Source organism: Chiloscyllium punctatum, chromosome 17, assembly GCF_047496795.1.
Source record: "Chiloscyllium punctatum isolate Juve2018m chromosome 17, sChiPun1.3, whole genome shotgun sequence".
In the NCBI taxonomy this organism is placed as follows: Eukaryota; Metazoa; Chordata; class Chondrichthyes; order Orectolobiformes; family Hemiscylliidae; genus Chiloscyllium; species Chiloscyllium punctatum.
The window spans coordinates 72,982,817-72,983,016 of NC_092755.1; positions in this window are offsets into that span (position 1 = coordinate 72,982,817).

Below are 200 nucleotides of genomic sequence, written 5' to 3' on the forward strand. Positions count from 1 at the left end.
TATTGCTGTAAATTGGTTCAGAACATTTCGTCTATACGACAGAAAAACAATAATTGTTTGGGAAGTTTAAATCCCATGTGAAATATGTTCCTTTGTTCAGAGAACAGTCAGCAAAATACATGCAGTGATTTCTCCCATTCAAATACCTCAATAAGGAAGAATGAACAATAGTATTTTGAGTAATATGAATGAAGTAACTT